Source organism: Ovis canadensis, chromosome 18, assembly GCF_042477335.2.
Source record: "Ovis canadensis isolate MfBH-ARS-UI-01 breed Bighorn chromosome 18, ARS-UI_OviCan_v2, whole genome shotgun sequence".
NCBI classification, from domain to species: Eukaryota; Metazoa; Chordata; class Mammalia; order Artiodactyla; family Bovidae; genus Ovis; species Ovis canadensis.
The window spans coordinates 18,562,844-18,581,356 of record NC_091262.1 but is presented as its reverse complement, the minus strand read 5'-3'; positions in this window follow the sequence as shown (position 1 = coordinate 18,581,356).

Below are 18,513 nucleotides of genomic sequence, written 5' to 3'. Positions count from 1 at the left end.
GCTGAGCACCAAAGAACCGATGCTTTTGAACTGTGGTGCTGCAGAAGACTCTTGAGGATCCCTTGGACAGCAAGGAGATCAAACCAGTCAATCCTCAAGGAAATCAGTCCTGAATATTCACTGGAAGGATTGATGCTAAAGCCGAAGCTCCAACACTTTGGCTACCTGATGTGAAGAGCTGACTCATTAGAAAAGACCCTGATGCTGGGAAACACTGAGGGCAAGAGGAGAAGGGGGCGGCAGACAAAAAGACAGCTGGATGGCATCATGACACAATGGACATGAGTTTGAGCAAACTCCAGGAGACAGTGAAGGACAGGGAAGCCTGGTGCGCCACAGTCCATGGGGTTGCAAAGAATCTGACACGACTTAGAGAATGAACAACAATAACGCTACTGCATACGTGGATGGCTCTTGAAAACATGCTCAATAAAAGGAGCCAGGCACAAAGGCATATATTGTACACTTCTATTCGTGTGAAATGTTCAAAATAGGCAAACGTATGCAAACAGGCTAGTAGTTTCTTGGGGTGTACAAATGGGTGTCGGGGGAAATGGGGAGTGACTGCTAATAGGTACAGAGTTTCTTTGGAGTGATGAAACTGTTCACAAGTTGGGTATGGTGTTGATTGCATAACTCTGTGAATATACTAAAAAACATTAAATTCACACTTTAAATGAATGAATTGTGGTATGTGAGTTACATCTAAAGAAAAAAAACGTTAAAAACTCTCCTTCTAAGCTTCATCCCCTTTAAACCTTTATGTCTTTTAATCCATGGCTCAGCCTGAACTTCACATTAAAGCCTCCTATCTTCTCATTTAAAGGGTTTAAGAGTTATCTCCCAAATTCACCTGAGTCATGATTGTGTCCAAGGGGACTTCCCTGGCAGTACAGTGGTTAGAGCTCTGACCTTTCATTGCCAAGGATGCACGTTTAATCCCTGGTCAGGGAACTAAGATCCCTCAAGCCGCACAGGGCAGCCAAAACAAAACAAACAAAAAACCAATTGTGCCTACGAACTTAGAAACAGAAGTAAATGAAGGAAAGACTATATGCAGATTCAGACTTCAGCATGATTTTAAAGTTAATGGCTTTCTGGAAGGAAAATAGTTCATGCTTTAAAAAGCAAAAATCAACTAACTCCTCTAAGGAGAAGTGGTTCTCCCAGATGACAGCCCTTGGTACAGACTGTTCAATAGATGCCCACAGGCCAACATTCCAGCTCTGGGCAGTGGCTTTACTCATCCAGGCTGTTCCTCCAGCCAGCCCCTCTACCATGCCTGCTCTCGAGATGCGATCTGGGGCTAACCTACAACAAGCACTTTCCTCCCCCTTCCTGCCGTTTCAGTCTAGCAGCAGAAAGCAGGTCATGTTCTCTTAGCTTCTCAGCAGCCATCTTAGGGCCACAGGCCTGTTCCAGGACTGCGGGCATCCTTCACAGTCAGCCTTCCCTGACTCTAGCATACAGGGCGTGCCGTTCTGGAGGGAGCAGGGCACCCAGCCCTCATGATAGCAGGGAAGTCATTACTGTGCGTGGATCTGGTGCCATGCCTTTTCCTCTGTGAAAGTCAAGGTGGACAACTCTCCATCTGCTGGCTATTGGCCTGGGATGACCTGGGCTTGGCCAAATGGACGCTTTACCCCGGACTTTGAATCTGGAGCAGACAGGGACAAGTGGGAGTGCAGCAGCAGACAGCACTCTACCCAGCTGCTGCTGCCGAGAAGACAGCTGTCATCTCTCGGCTTCCTGCCCTTCAGAATTGCTGTGGTCTCTCGGTTTCTACTGTGGTCCCGGATTGACCTACCACCTTTTTTTGGTGCTGTGAGTCACTTTCAGTGAAGTCTTTTTTTTTTAAGGTAATAAGAAACAGGTGGCTTCCACTGCTTATAATCAAGAGTGATGACTGATACAACTAGCATGTTCCTTACCCTCTTTTAGGAGAAACTGACAGCTCCAACTCAGCTGTCTGAACCTTAAAATTAGCAACAGTGCCAGTTCTTAGGGTTTTCAAATGGAAAAGCAGGAACTCCCTTGAATAACTGAGGAGGGGCAGGTGGCTTGTTCAGTTCAGTTGAGTTGCTCAGTCATGTCCGACTCTTTGTGACCCAATGAATCGCAGCACTCCAGGCCTCCCTATCCATCACCAACTCCCGGAGTTCATTCAGACTCACGTCCATCGAGTCCGTGATGCCATCCAGCCATCTCATCCTTGGTCGTCCCCTTCTCCTCCTGCCCCCAATCCCTCCCAGCATCAGAGTCTTTTCCAATAAGTCAGCTCTTCCCATGAGGTGGCCAAAGTACTGGAGCTTCAGCTTTAGCATCATTCCTTCCAAAGAAATCCCAGGGTTGATCTCCTTCAGAATGGACTGGTTGGATCTCCCTGCAGTCCAAGGGACTCTCAAGAGTCTTCTCCAACACCACAGTTCAAATGCATCAATTCTTTGGCACTCAGCCTTCTTCACAGTCCAACTCTCACATCCATACATGACCACTGGAAAAACCATAGCCTTGACTAGACGGACCTTAGTCGGCAAAGTAATGTCTCTGCTTTTGAGTATACTGTCTAGGTTGGTCATAAATTTTCTTCCAAGGAGTAAGCGTCTTTTAATTTCATGGCTGCAGTCATCATCTGAAGTGATTTTGGAGCCCCCAAAAATAAGTCTGACACTGTTTCTACTGTTTCCCCATCTATTTCCCATGAAGTGATGGGACCAGGTGCCATGATCTTCGTTTTCTGAATGTTGAGCTTTAAGCCAACTTTTTCACTCTCCTCTTTCACTTTATCAAGAGGCTTTTTAGTTCCTCTTCACTTTCTGCCAGAAGGGTAGTGGCATCTGCATATCTGAGGTGATTGATATTTCTCCCGGCAATCTTGATTCCAGCTTGTGTTTCTTCCAGTCCAGTGTTTCTCATGATGTACTCTGCATAGAAGTTAAATAAGCAGGGTGACAATATACAGCCTTGTCATACTTCTTTTCCTATTTGGAACCAGTCTGCTGTTCCATGTCCAGTTCTAACTGTTGCTTCCTGACCTGCATACAGATTTCTCAAGAGGCAGGTTAGGTGGTCTGGTATTCCCATCTCTTTCAGAATTGTCCACAGTTCATTGTGATCCACACAGTCAAAGGCTTTGGCATAGTCCATAAAGCAGAAAGAGATGTTTTTCTGGAACTCTCTTGATCTTTCCATAATCCAGCGGATGTTGGCAATTTGATCTCTGGTTCCTCTGCCTTTTCTAAAACCAGCTTGAACATCAGGGAGTTCATGGTTCATGTATTGCTGAAGTCTGGCTTGGAGAATTTTGAGCATTACTTTACTAGCATGTGAGATGAGTGCAATTGTGCAGTAGTTCCAGAATTCTTTGGCATTGCCTTTCTTTGGGATTGGAATGAAACCTGACCTTTTCCAGTCCTGTGGCCACTGCTGAGTTTTCCAAATTTGATGGCATGTTGAGTGCAGCACTTTCACAGCATCATCTTTCAGGATGAAATAGCTCAACTGGAATTCCATCACCTCCACTAGCTTTGTTTATAGTGATGCTTTCTAAGGCCCACTTGACTTCACATTCCAAGATGTCTGGCTCTAGATTAGTGATCACATCATCATGATTATCTTGGTCGTGAAGATCTTTTTTGTACATTTCTTCCATCTATTCTTGCCACCTCTTCTTAATATCTTCTGCTTCTGTTAGGTCCATATCATTTCTGTCCTTTATTGAGTCCATCTTTGCACGAAATGTTCCCTTGGTATCTCTAATTTTCTTGAAGAGATCTCTAGTCTTTCCTATTCTGTTGATTTCCTCTATTTCTTTGCATTGATCGCTGAAGAAGGCTTTCTTATCTCTTCTTGCTATTCTTTGGAACTCTGCATTCAGATGCTTATATCTTTCCTTTTCTCCTTTACTTTTCGCCTCTCTTCTCTTCACAGCTATTTGTAAGGCCTCCCCAGACAGCCATTTTGCTTTTTTGCATTTCTTTTCCATGGGGATGGTCTTGATCCCTGTCTCCTGTACAATGTCATGAACCTCATTCCATAGTTCATCAGGCACTCTATCTATCAGATCTAGGCCCTTAAATTTATTTCACTTCCACTGTATAATCATAAGGGATTTGATTTAGGTCATACCTGAATGGTCTAGCGGTTTTCCCTACTTTCTTCAATTTCAGTCTGAATTTGGTAATAAGGAGTTCATGATCTGAGCCACAGTCAGCTTCTGGTCTTGTTTTTGTTGACTGTATAGAGCTTCTCCATCTTGGGCTGCAAAGAATATAATCAATCTGATTTCGGTGTTGACCATCTGGTGATGTCCATGTGTAGAGTCTTCTCTTGCGTTGTTGGAAGAGGGTGTTTGCTATGACCAGTGCATTTTCTTAGCAAAACTCTATTAGTCTTTGCCCTGCTTCATTCAGCATTCCAAGGCCACATTTGCCTGTTACTCCAGGTGTTTCTTGACTTCCTACTTTTGCATTCCAGTCCCCTATAATGAAAAGGACATCTTTTTGGGGTGTTGGTTCTAAAAGGTCTTGTAGGTCTTCATAAAACCGTTCAACTTTAGTTTCTTCAGTGTTACTGGTTGGGGCATAGACTTGGATAACTGTGCTATTGAATGGTTTGCCTTGGAGACGAACAGAGATCATTCTGTCATTTTTGAGATTGCATCCAAGTACTGCATTTCGGATTCTTTTATTATGATGGCTACTCCATTGCTTCTGAGGAATTCCTGCCCGCCGTAGTACATATAATGGTCATCTGAGTTAAATTCACCCTTTCTGGTCCATTTTAGTTCGCTGATTTCTAGAATGTCAACGTTCACCCTTGCCATCTCTTGTTTGACCACTTTCAATTTGCTCTGATTCATGAACCTGATATTCCAGCTTCCTATGCAATATTGCTCTTTACGGCATCAGATCTTGCTTCTATCAGCAGTCACATCCACATCTGGGTACTGTTTTTGCTTTGGCTCCATCCCTTCATTCTTTCTGGAGTTATTTCTCCACTGATCTCCAGTAGCATATTGGGCACCTAATGACCTGGGAAGTTCCTCTTTTGGTATCCTATCATTTTGCCTTTTCATACTGTTCATGGGGCTCTCAAGGCAAGAATACTGTGGCTTATAGCATCTGTCAATTTCTCCCTCTGGTTAGCCACCAATCTCTCTTGCCCACAACAGACACTCACTGGTCCCCTTTCCTTTCTTTCTCTCCCATTTTTGTTCCTGTTCTGCATACTATGTTTCTAAGTTGACAGTTGCGCTCAGTCATTACTAAAACATTTTTTGGTTGTTCAGCGTAACACAGGCTACCGGCCTCCCTAAGCCAGCCTTAAAAAGTTTGGTGAATGACAAATATTATCTACACAGAGTGGAATGGTACCTGATACTGTGTTAACTAAGTATCATAATATTTAAACAGTCCTTAGATGGAAACAAAATGAGATGGAAAGATCCCTGTGTTTTTAAAACCGGACAAGTTACTGCTTAAAAAAAGTCCTAAGCATTTGTAACAATGAATCTCATTCTGGGACCCTGCCCATGACTCACTCACTTTTGAACACTCTGAGAAGCTCAGTAAATATCATATCAAAAGCAGCCCACCTCTCGTCTTTATTAATTTGGCTGAAATCTAGGTTTTTCTGGCAACTGAAAATTGCCAAGAGTATTGACAACTCTTCAGTCTTTGCTTAGAGTCCTCTGGGAAGCAAACATTTGTTCATTTACTCCTTGGCCATTCTTAGTCCCTTTTTTTCTCATCAGCTACTCAAACTCCATTTCCCCCATCCTTTGTACATTCTCTAAGTACTGAAATCCCTATTTACATAAAAAGAATATCTGAAGGAACTTCAATTTCTACCTATATAAAAAATCTGGAGCTATTTTTTAAAATAGGAAATATTTGCAAGAAAAGTACCTGAAGTTATTTCTTTTTACTTTGGGGAAGTAATGGAGGTGGCATCTTAACCCAGCTCTGTTTTCCCACTAATACTGTGGAAATTTTAAACCCATTTTCAACTCCAGCTGTCCGTAGTTTGTAGGAAAACCATCTAATGCATGTCAGTTTTTATGACTCATTATTTTCTGACCTCATGGATACAGAACCCAGCAGGGTGAAAGAAGCCTGCTGAGCCACTTTCTTAGACACACACTATTAAATCTGACCTTAGGACCTGAAGAAATAAAATCATTTGGGTTACAAGTTTATCACTATTTGAAGCAACATTTTTGTAAAGTTCTGAAACAATGTGTTACTCCAACTATTGCTGAGGTAAGAACTCTAAATCAGGCTGAGGTTTTGGACAGCTTCTGATATCTATCAATCCAATCCCAACTTAAACACCACATTAGTTGAGAAGATAGCTCTACAGAACATATCTCTTGGATACGAGGGGAATGAAAGAAAGTGTCTCTACAGAACAGAAAATATTGCTCAGATAGAGGATGGTGATGAGAAATGGGAAGTTAAGAAAATAAGTTTAACTGAAGTAAATTCCTGAGCAAGGCACGTGAAAGAGAGACACTCTTGAATCAATTTTCTTGGTCTTTGAGTATTATTATGGTTGGAGGATATGAAAGTTGGCGAGAGATTTTGAGACTGGGTGACCAGCTGGATTAAGTGGGACCAGGGTTTTCTGGTGAAGAAAAGTCAGCTCCAGAAGAGCTTGCCCAGCTCATTCACTGCTGTATACCCAGAGCTTGCCACACAGTAGACACTACAGAAGTGTCTGCTGAATGAACCAACGGAGGGTTTATACTATGGTCAAAAATGACATCTAATTTAACTACATACAACTTCATTTTTATTAGTTGCAAAACAACTTTTCAAATTTGATGCAGGAGGTCAGGCAAACATGTTTATTTACCTTCAGTCTATTTTTTTTTTTCCTTTGGAACTAACTCAGTCAAAACAACTGGTTTATGCCTTTAAGATAAAACAGAAAGAAAAATATGACCACCTAGTCGCTTCCTATGAACTGTGCCAACTGTAAATTCCGATTCCAAAGCATTTTAAGTTGTGCCTTTTCAAATGGATAGGACAATGCAAAGGACAGAGCAACTTAACTCTGAAGGGTATTTATTATGACTAAGTTAGTGCATAAAAAGTTAATAAACACTTGGGCTTATAGCTTTAGAAAACTGAAGAGAAGGGGGGGAAAGTCCTATACTTTAGGTAAAGAATTAACTTACAACAAGAAAAAAACAATTTTAATTCTGTCATGTTGAATTTTACAGTTATATCAATTTAAAGCCTTGAAGAAATTCAGAATAGATTTAGAGACTAAAAGGAAAATTTCTGAGGATCTGTAGCAAACATATGGTATCACCTCAAAGACACCATTGAGGGGTATCCGGTGTCCTAGGTATCCATTCATCCTGACTTTTAGTTACAGATCCCTACCCTAACCCCCAAGTTCAACCTGGACACGTGGCTGCCCTGCCATGCAAGACAACATTTCCCAACCTCCCTTTAGCACGGCTAGATGTGGCCATGCGTGACTATGTCTCAGTCAACGACACAGGAACAGAACTGATTTGAGCAATCTTCCCAAAGACCAAGATGCATGGCCTGGTTTCTCTCCTGCCCAATAGCTGGAAGTGGGGATGACAGACCTGGAGCAACCTTTGAAGCCAACCAGCACATAGTCCCAGTCTACCCACATCTGGACTGTTATGTGCAAGAGAAACAAACTTCTATCTCATGTAAGTCACTGAATTTTGATGCTGCTTGCCTGCTCTGTGAAATGATTCAGGTCCCTTCAGTCCCTTTACCTATTTCCCTTTGCCAGCTGGCCCAGTATGGAGTGGTGGAGAGACACTGCAGGAGCAGAGAGTTTTGTTTTTGGCTCTGGTGTGCTTCCAGTGAAGGCTCCAGGAGCCCCCAGCAGCCAGCAGAACCCACCAGCGCCTTCCTGAGGAGTTTTGTGGCCAAATATCTCCAAAGAAACACTCCTTAATTGACAGCACCCTAGAGAGCAAATTTCTTGCAAGTTCCTGAGGGCTGGTTCCATAGCCAGCCAGTTCTCCTGGTTCCATTAGCAACCCTGTATGCTCTTTCAACTCCAGAAGTTGCTGATGGACAGGGAAACCTTGCGTGCTGCAGTCCATGGGGTCTCAAAGAGTTGGACACGACTGAACTGACTGAACTGATGCTCTTTCAACAGGGGCTGCACATCAGCCTTGGGGGATACTTCCTTGTGTACTCTACCTCAGCCCCAGGGGTTGTGACTACTTCCTACACCTATGATTCCAATAATCTTTAGAGTTCTTCCTACTGGCCAAACCTTAATTTTTTAATGCTTCCTGACTTGATGGAAAAGTCTAACAAACTTTATGTGCTTACTCTAATACCAATTAACAAAAGCTAAATTTATACTGAACAAACAGCCTCTGAAATTGAAATGAGAAGAAAGAGCCTTCTCATTTTCCCCTTCTGATGCTGTACCTAGAGTTTGCTTAGAGATTAAGGGTAGCCTTGAGATTTCAGGAAGATGTGCTTCTGCATTTTTGCTTCCACTGATTCCAAAGCATAGGTTGATGTCTCCATGAGCCAGCTATCACTTTCTACTAAGACAATACTTTTTCACTGCTAGTAAACATTATGGAAAAGTTTCCAGCAGAGCTAATAAACCCTTAAAATGTCAACAGGGCACTTGGCATCTATACGGGGTCACTTGCTCTCTCAAGCCAAGCCCCTTCCCTGGCGCTGTTCTCTTCAGTCCAGGTTTCTCTTGGCTCTAAGAAAACTGCACAATGCGCCGTGATCTAGGCTCCTAACTTAAAGAGCCCCTTCCTAACTCAAACAATGAGCCAGTAACATATAATTCCTAGAAAAGTACAGGCAGGGTTGCCATTTGCTGTTGTGTGCAGAAGAAACCCCACTTGGGGATGGCTTTGCCTGTGGCTTATTGTCCAAAGCAACTCCAGCTGTGTTTGGAGGCAGCTCTCACTGCCCTTCACCAGTGTGCACTCTCTCAGTGCACACTCTCACACTCTTCCCCAGTGCACACTCTCTCAGCGCACAGTCTCATCCTCTTCCCCAGTGCATACTCTAACTGCCCTCACCCAGTGTGCAGTCCCTCAGTGCACACTCTCACACTCTTCCCCAGTGCACACTCTCTCAGTGCACACTCTCACTCTTCCCCAGTGCACACTCTCTCAGCGCACACTCTCACACTCTTCCCCAGTGCACACTCTCTCAGTGCACACTCTCACACTCTTCCCCAGTGCACACTCTCAGTGCACACTCTCACACTCTTCCCCAGTGCATACTCTCTCAGTGCACACTCTCACACTCTTCTGCAGTGTGTACTCTCACACTCTTCCCCAGTGTGCACTCTCTCAGCGCACAGTCTCATCCTCTTCCCCAGTGCATACTCTCACTGCCCTTACCCAGTGTGCAGTCCCTCAGTGCACACTCTCACACTCTTCCCCAGTGCACACTCTCTCAGTGCACACTCTCACTCTTCCCCAGTGCACACTCTCTCAGCGCACAGTCTCATTCTCTTCCCCAGTGCATACTCTCACTGCCCTTACCCAGTGTGCACTCTAACTGCCCTCACCCAGTGTGCAGTCCCTCAGTGCACACTCTCACACTCTTCCCCAGTGCACACTCTCTCAGTGCACACTCTCACACTCTTCCCCAGCATGCACTCTCACTGCCCTTCCCCATGCACACTCTTCTGCAGTGTGCACTCTCACTGCCCTTCCCCAGTGTGCACTCTCTCAGTGCACTCTCACACTCTTCCCCAGTGCACACTCTCACAGTCTTCCCCAGTGCGCACTCTCACATTCTTCCTCAGTGTGCACACTTCTGTGAGTGAGAAACTTGTAGTACGGCCCTGGACCACTGGACCCCCAGTCTGCTTTTCTAGGCTGTCTTCTGCTTCCCTTCCCCTCTCTTTCTGATCCCACAAGCAAGCTGGTTGACTTTATGACCCTTAGAGCAAAAGGCAAGCCAACTCCTTTCCTGCCTCAGGGCATATGCATAGACTGCTCCTTTGGCCTAGAATGCTAGATTCATCCATCTTCACACTACTCTTGCCTCCTTATCCTTCAAGTCTCAATTTAAGTGCCTCTAAGATCTTTATCGAAACTTTCCATGACCCCTAACCCCATCACTCCTACAGCTAAAAGAAACATTCCTGTTTGATTCTTCCATTACTGCATTCTTTTTCTTCATAACACGTATCAAGTTTGTAACTGTATATATGTTGTTTTGATTAAAGTCTGGTTCCCTCCCCAGACTTCACGGTCTACTAGAGCAAGGACTACAGTTGTTTTGCTCACAATAGTATCGGTAAGTTGGCCTACAGAAACTGAAGCAACAGTACGTTCTCAATAGATATTAACAGAGCCAGTATAACACAGTGGTCAATCACATGGACTTTGGAGACAGACTGTCTAGGTTCTGACACTTTAACTAGCTAAGTGCCCTTGGACAACTAATGACAATTTCCTTATCTACAAAACAGAAATAATAATAGTACTACACAGATGAGGTTGTTAAAATGACAAAGTGAATAAATATTTGTAAATGACTGTATTATATGCCTGTTAAATTGTAAATTGGAGTCAAGTTATTAAATACCATGTTGCCCTTCTAAAGAGAACTAAATGAACTTTCACTTCCTAAACTTCTATAAATGACACCTATTAAATTAGAAGACAATTTAAAAATAACACTCGGTGCTAACGATGCTGTACATGTTTTATATACATCATTTACATGTAAATATAAAACCATTACATTCCTATGTTACTGGTGGCAACATAAATGATACCATCGTCCTGGAATGGAATAATAAATTTTAGGAGTCATTAAAATGTTCAAGCCTACCTAGAAATATGTGTATCTGAGCAAATAATTTAAACCCTGGTTAATAAATGACACTTTAGTGTTAGTAAATAATGGATTTTAAAAACCTGAAATGTTTAAATACATTTTAAAATGTTAATTTTATGTAATAATACACAGTTAATGCTAAAATTTGTGATATTTATTGGAGAAGGCAATGGCAACCCACTCCAATACTCTTGCTTGGAGAATTCCATGGACAGAGGAGCCTGGTGGACTACAGTCCAAGGGTTGCAAAGAGTCAGACACGACTGAGCAACTAACACACACATGAAATTTATAAATATGAAAAGTATTATAACATGTTTAAAAAAAGAAAATTCAAAATTACATCTATACTATGAGCACATGATAGTGTATGGTCTATATAACATACTATTTTAATCATACACATATATGTGTGTGAGCATGTTTGTAGAGACAAAATCTAGATGGAAACATGAAAACAATAATTGAAAACAGCAAAATTCTGGGTATTTAAGAGTTTTAAATTATTGCTTTCCCAGCAGGCACCCAGCTTCCTATGACTAAAAGATGTTATTAAGGTGATTTTTTTCACCTTATTTTTTACGGGGCTAACTTTTAAGTTAATGTTTCAAACACAAAAACTAACAGCTGATTTGAAATAAGGCAAGTTTGTTGCCTAGATAAAACTTATCACAGCCTTTCTATACACACAAACAGGTAACTAAAATTTTAAAGTGTGCTTATTTGGTCAACAGGAAGACAGATTCTTGAGATCAATAAACTGACTTTAGATTCTGGAGATAACAAAGATAACACAGCAAAAGGCATTTAAGGAGGCAGTAGTCATCAAAAAGTAATTCTCCTGGATGCCTTTTCACCTTAATCTGGTTCATCTCTGACCTAGTCATTAACTGACAAAGACTGCCAAAGGCCAGCTCAGGACAGAGAGAGGCAAGTTAGTGATGAAGTGTTTTCAGACTGGTGATATGGATAGGAGCTCACACAAACACATCTATGGCTGAAATCATAAGGGTGTACAGCAACGTCACACAATAGGTAAGCTTCAGAAAAATGCACATCCTAGGATTCAAAGAAAAGGGGTCCAAGATGATTGAGAAGAAATCTATGAGAAAGCAATACAGATTTGATAATTTTGCCTTCAAAGGTAGAATTCCCTTCCTCTCTTCCCCCTGCCCTGCCCCTTTTAGCTAACTTTAGAAGCCTAAAATACAAATTAAGAGCTGGGTAACCAGAAAATGGTGTTGCAATGGAAAGAAATCTTAACTCAATTAGCATCATGTCAGCCATTTCCTTTCCAGTTGCTGTTAAATATGTTGCTCTTCTCCTCCAAGTCCTTCCTTACAGGCTCTCCTCCCTTGTCTGGTGAGTCACACATCTTGCTTCACAAATTACCCTGTTATTAGTCCCAAGCACAAGTGAGTGATGTAGGCAAAAGCAAGGGAGTTGAGAACCTTGTTGCTGCTAGAGACTCAGAGGAGTCCAAGGCAAGGCCCTCATTCTGTCTCAAGTTTTCCCACTGGAGAAACTGGAGGATTGGCTGGGTGCAGAGCCTGCAGAAGCTCCCGGCCCACTTAGTCTCAGGTTGGGAAGACTACCATACAAATCACAAACCTGCAATCGAAGAATTTAAAAAAAAAGGAATGCAGTGCTACATACACCACCTCAAGTAGCTCACTGTCTTTCAAATAGCTGAAAAGAAAGAACGTTGCATCTAGAGTCAGATGGCCTGGGTTCACTCTGTCATTTAATAGCTAAATGGTCTTGGACAACTCAGCCTCTCTGAATCTTCATCTGAATTACCATTAAATGGTGCTAATTCTACAAGGACCTGTTGTGGATTAAGAGTGATTAGGTATGTAAAAATACCTGAATACAGTGAAGTACAGAATCAATGTTATATAATGATACTATCTTATTATCCTGACCTTATTGGGTAAGGGCAAGAATCCTTAAATCTTAAATAATAAGATTAAATGGTAAGTTTAAAAAGATTTTCCAAGGGAGAGGAATGGGACACCTCCTGTCCTTCATAGCTGCCTTCCTGCCATGAAGTGCACATCTCTCACTACTGAGAAAAGATAACCAATTTCATATTTTTCTTCCAGTAAAAGAAGCCCATGTAACAGACACAAACTGTGCTAAACAGACAGCCTGGAGACAAGCCCTGAAGAGGCTGTACTATGTAGCGTCACCTGGTTCCAACCTCCCCAAAGATCACAAGGGGGATGCCCAAACCTCCCCACACACAACACACTGGGACAGAATTTCAGGACAGGATGTGTAGGAACCCAAGGCCTACTGGCCTGTCAAGAATAAGTGTTTGGGAATCTGAACACACATCCTCATCCCTTTAAAGCTATATGATCTCATCTGTAATAACAATTTTTATGTCTGTAAAATCTAGGTCAGGATTAATGAGGCTGTGTGTCTAAATCACTTTGCATAATGCTTGGTATATAGTAAGTGCCCAGTAAACTGCAGGTGTTGGTACTATGGTCACTATTTACATTTCCACCTCAACAGTATTGTGGGCTTTCAGGTGGCACCACAGCCAGCCATCATTCATTGATTTCCTACAATACCTTGATCGGTATTGAGGTTACTCGACCAAGTGTTAGTTGGGAAACGCTTTTCTGAGGGATAATTCATTCCCTTGACAGGGTAGGTAATTAATTTTCTCAGCGTCAGCAGGATTTCTTACATCATGGTACTTGTCCTGTGCAGTATCAACAAAGGAATCTTCTATGACAGAGAGTGAAACCTATAGAAGGGTGCACAGCCACATCTTGATCAAGACGGAATTTGAGGATTTTCCAGGTGGTCCAATGGTTAAGGATCCATCTTGCAATGCAGTGCAATGCAGGGCATATTTGTTCGATCCTTGGTCCAGGAAGATCCTACACACCATGGAGCAGCTAAGCCCATGTGCCACAACTATTGAAGCCTGCAAGCCACAGAGTCCTGCTCTGCAATAAGAGAAAGCCCAAACACCGCAATGAGAAGCCCAAACACCGCAACTAGAGAAAACCTGTGTGGAGCAATGAAGACCCACCACAGCCAAAAATCAACAATTTTTTTAAAAGGAAGGAATTTGGAACATCTGTCTTACTCACTGATAAAGAGGAGGCAAGCTACTTTTAGGGAAGGACTTAGTGGCTCACCAGGGAAGGCTTCAGATGGTAAAGAATCCGCCTGCAATGCAGGAGACCTGGGTTCGATCCCTGGGTTGGGAAGATCCCCCTGGAGAAGGGAATGGCTATCTACTCCAGTATTCTTGCCTGGAGAATTCTGAGGACAGAGGAGCCTGGCAGGCTATAATCTATGGGGTCGCGAAGAGTCAGACTTGACTAAGCGACTTTCACTTTGGTGTTATCGGGGCAACATGATGAAGCAAGCCCCCAATTTTAATATTTAAAATATTTGCTTATGAAATATTTTCTGCTGCTTCTGAAAAAGGAAGCATTCCTTGGAAAAGAACAAGATGACAAAGATTCCCATACTCTTCAGATAAGGGTGGCGTGCGTGGGTGTGAGGGCCTATAGCGTAGGACAGGGATGCAGTGAAGAAGTGCAGAAAAATAACCTCAATTACACATTCCCAGCAGCTTTCTTGACTCAGAAATCATTAAAAAAGAACAATAGAAAGGGAGATTTGCCCCTAGCAAGTAGTGCTGGCATGAGATTGGGAAACTGGGCACCTGCTGGCATAGTCACTGTTTCCTCCTTTGAGCAAAAGGGACGGGTCATGTCCCTTCCTCAGCCAGAGCAACTTCACTGTCTATGGCCACCAGCTCTTGCTACTTACTCACCCAAAGGAAACAACTTGCAAGATCTCAAAACTGAAAAGAACTAGTCATTCCTGTCCAGGTCTATCTAATGCAAGAAGTCCCTTAATGAAAAAAAATGCATGTAACACCCAGGTTTTAAGTAGATGGGGGAAAGACAGAGACAGAGATGGAGTTAAAGAGAGACACGGGGCATATTTGCAAAGTCTAGAATACAGAGAAAATATCTCATCTATTAATTATACTTTTGGGAGAATTAATGATTAAAACCATGGCTTTAAATTTACGGATCTTTTGCCTGCAAAAGCACCTGGAGGGAAAAACATCCTGGGTATACTGTATGAAAATGGAACATATTATTTAAAAATAAAAATTTCCCTAGGTTTCTACACATCTCAAATATATATTTTTTTGAAAAGGGCATCCTTAAATTTCTTTCCAATATATATTTATATGATTTTCATTTGTCTCTTTGATTTCTGCCATTAGCTGCTGTGAATCAAAGAAAATACCACACTGACACATACCAAGGTCCCAAGTCAGTGCCGCATCAGGTACAGCACCAACGCCTTTTCCCTTGCTGGGGAAGCGCCAGCATGTGCCAATTCAACTCTGTCGAGACGGGAATCCACAGGTTTCTAAGCCTTTTAAAAATTCCTTCCTCTCTAACCTAAAATTTATTGAGTATTTCCTCAAATTTTTTTTTTTTCTGCTAAACCATACAGTAACCTGATTCTGTAAAGCAGGAGCACTCGGGAACCTAGAGAAAAGTGTTGGAACTGGGGCCAGGCTGACCCACGGGCAGGTTGCTGGTTCCACGCGCTGTAAGAGGGGGTTCCAAGTTCCCCTGTGTCATCATGTTGGTGAAACTTAATTATAAACGTCTTAAGGTTGAACAAAAAGGAAAAGATACTCGGAAAGTAAACAAAATAATCATGATACTCAATTCCTACTGCACTGAAGAGCACAGGTCCAGAACTTTACTGTTTTACCTGTCACATCCATATTAACACTTAGCTCTTTATACATTTTGAGTTTAGAAACAAGATTTTGTCCATATAGATATTCAAATGGTCATTCTTTCCTTATAGTATCTATAATGTTATAAATCAAGGGTCCAATATGTATTGGAGTTAATGTATTGTGTCTGATATGTGAAGCAGAGGTCTATTTTTGGAATTTCTAGTCTTTTTTATGGGTCTAGTGTGATTTTGATTTTAATATATATATTTCAAATTCCCTAGTTAAGTCTTCCTTTCAGCTACTATTGAGAACCACTACCAGCTACAAAGGCTTCCCAGGTGGCTCAGTGGTAAAGAATCTGCCTGCAATGCAGGAGACACAGGAGACTCAGGTTTGATCCCTGGGCTGGGAAGATTCCTTTGAGGAGGGCATGGCAACCCACTCCAGTATTCTTGCCTGGAGAATCCCATGAACAGAGGAACCAGGCAGGCTACAGTCCATAGGGTGGTAAAGAGTCAGACATGAGTGATACACACATCAGCTACAAAATTACTAGGTCAGGCCAGAAAGGTTATGCAGTGGAATGGAACAGAAGAGAAAACATCAATACGTATCAAATATTGTTTTGGAAACTTTTTCCAATTAATGTGTGTGTGCATTCTAAGTGGAGATTTGAAAGTATTTATCATCAGTGACCATCAAAAAACAAACAAACAAAAAAAAAGGTATGAAAACCACTGCTAAAATGTAACCTGCGAAAAAATTACTTAGGAAAATCCAACCTGAACATTATTTTACAGTCATCATTTAGCAAAGTTCCGAAGTTTTTCTCTTCCACAGGTGGTTGTAGACCAGAATTCACAGAGAGCAGACATACTGGAAACAAGCAAGAGAAAGCCAAGCTAATGGCACAGGAGGAGCTCATTACAAGTCTGTAATGCTGGCCCAAGGTCAGAGGCAACAGTGAGCCTGTGATGGGAACATCACACATGAAAACTGCTCATCTGCACAGTTTGAGATTTGTTCAGCATATTTCACAGTTTAAAGTTTGAATCAGATGTCAAGCAAGAAAACAAAAATTGAGGGGAAGAAATAAATTGAAGCCAATTTAGTTATTAAATGATGTTAAGGAATCTTTATTATTGAAGAAAAGGCTCTTAGAATTTTTGCTTGAATCTTGAAATAATTATTGTTCAGCCTGTCAGTCTAACCAGTGAGTATTTATTGACTATCTGCTAAAGTATGTCTGGCCAATGAAATCAAATAAAAGAAATGGGCTTTGTTTTTAAAAATAAGGACTTTATAAAGACCAAGTGGATTGTGCCATATGATTTTCCCTTCCTAATTACTTCACTTTAGAATATGGAAATGTAAGTAAAAATCATTTCTAATCCCTCAAAGTAATATTTTATCTTTTCAAATAACCTAAATATATGTATTAGCTGTGAATTTTACAGTTTTCCCATTAATGAGAATTGTATTTGGTAATTATTTCACAATATATACAAATATTAAATTATTATGTAACAACATCTGAAACTAATATGTAAATTATATCTCAATTTTTTAAAAAGCTAGAAAACTGCTTCCATTTCTCCTTTCTCCAGGCCCAGTGACGACACAGCACATGTTTCAGAGGGCAGAAGGCCCAATTTTTCGCACTCTATGACATGAGAGCTAAACTTTTGCTTCACACACAAAGTATGTATCTTTTGATTTCATTTTTATATTATGCACATGAATGTGTGTGGATATGTGTGTGTCTGTGTCTATGTCATGCGTGTGCACGTGTGTGTGTGTCTGTGTGGGGTATGTTTGTGTATACCAATCCTGACCAGAGGGATTTGGAAATTCTGGTTAAGCATCTCAGTTTCCTGGTATTTCCTGAAGATATAATTCAGGGAAAAAAGGGAACCTTCTCATTGAGTTGGAGTTTCTGTACACTAAACGCCAGCTACACATCAGGTCTCTGGCCAGCTCAGCTCACACTCCTTAGAACACTACACAACTGCTCTCCAAAGACCTGCCAGCGACCACGTGAACAAAAAAATGAATAAATACAGAGAAAATGGTTTTTACAATACAATATTGTAAAGTAATTACCCTCCAACTAAAATAAATATATTTATATTTCAAAAAAAAAGAGAAAATGATTTTTAAAGTGAACCAAAACATTTTCTATTTGAGCAGCCTGGGAAATTCTCTCTCTCACTGCCTAGGAAATTCTAAATCCTCCTACCTGGGAAAGGAGAAATGTGTCCCAAGGTCACATCCCCTCTTACACAGCTCTCTTTCATTTGTTAGTGGGTTCCCACAGACTTTAAGGTCTGATAATAATGAAATTTCAAAATAATTTAACTGTTTTAAAACACAGTTATTGCTGCAGTCCACTTACAATCAAACATCTGTCCCCCATTCACAGAAATCCCTGGAGAGAATCCAGGCTATTATAGTATTATATAAGGTTAAAGATTCTTAATCTCTCCATCCACCTGCTGTTTGAGGGTTTATTACCTAAGCCTGAACTTCATTAGGCTTTTAACTTAGTTTATATTTTCATCCTTTAAAATCCTTGCTACAAGACACAATCTTAAGGCAACATGACCCATAAAATGATGAGACTGATTGTTGCACTGGGCTTACAAAATTAAGTCTTGCCACTTTAGAAAGCCTTCTTTCATAGTGCCAGCTCTCTGGTCTGGGCTGACACAGAGTTGTTCAGTCATTCTGGGTCTACCAACTACATAAAAAAAAAACAAAAACCTCAGGGTGTAGTAAACCAACAAGGTCAGTGATATTGGGTATGCAGGTGTTGCCAGGAAAAGGAAGAATACAGTTGCATTGGATTCCAGAGGGAGCTTCCCTGTGTCCCTCTCATATCTCTCTGATGTGATCTGCAGTTTATTGGGATTCAAAGTTAGGGACAGA